Raw genomic sequence first — 1,025 nt, 5'->3', positions numbered from 1 at the left:
AACATTACTCCCCCGGTTAACTATCCGTACTTCCCGCCCCAACAAGGTCCTCTACCTTCGTTTGGGCATCCTTATTGGTCGGGGCCTTCTAACCCCGACACCGAGCGTCGCTACTATCCGGACGAGCATGGTAACTACGATTACAAGGCTCCGGGTGGTAGTGACTATAGGGGTGATCCTAACTACCCGAATGTCCATCCCAACCACCCCTTCGAACTCACTTTGCCCGATAACTTCACCCCTCTTGCCCCTTGGCAACAAGATCTTTTCAAGGGGCATTATGGGTGGCCCGAGGGGTACACCGGAGGATGGGAGCCTTACCCTCATCCCTTCGATGACCCCGAGCGTAACAAGGACCCCGATGGGGCCGGGCCGAGTGGGAGTGGTGGTGGTGATGGTAGTAGTTATTAGTTCCCTTTAGATTCTCATGCTTTTTGCCTCCATCCCTTATATTTTTGATGCATGTTTTGTTTTTATTGGAATGTTGAGATGTATTTTTATCTAGCTTGGGGGAACTAATAATTTGCTCGGTGACCAATTTTGTTGTTGTGTACATACCTTAGTTGTTTGCATGTTTATTTTTAATCCTCTTGTTTGATTTCCTCATTTTCTTGATCTCTAGGCTACCTTCCTTGTAGCTAGCTTGTTTGCCCTATTTGCTTGGATGCTTGTTGTTTGTGATGATGCTTCGCTTGGCATGTTGTTGTTGATGATCCCTAATATCCAAATTCCCTTAATCCAAAACCCTTTGATCCAAATCCCTTGAATCCAAATCTTGTAGTTTAGTGTAGTTCTCTAGTTAGTTTAGACTTTCTTGTTTCCTTAGTTTTATTTCTTTTATTCTTCCTATTTCTTTGATTAGTTTAGCTTTTATTTTCTTTGGTTGTATATACTTTTTGTTTGGATTAGTTTCATTTTATTTGTTGTTTTCTTTTCTTTGTTTTGAAGTTACTAACCATTTTCTTTGTTCATAGTTTTTTTTTTATTTCTTTTTCTCATTTGGTTCCTTGACGAGCTTATGGATA

The sequence above is a fragment of the Chenopodium album genome, chromosome 23 (genome assembly GCF_948465745.1).
Source record: "Chenopodium album chromosome 23, dcCheAlbu1.1, whole genome shotgun sequence".
NCBI lineage: Eukaryota > Viridiplantae > Streptophyta > Magnoliopsida > Caryophyllales > Amaranthaceae > Chenopodium > Chenopodium album.
The sequence above is the reverse complement of the archived record's forward strand: the minus strand, read 5'-3'. Positions refer to the sequence as shown.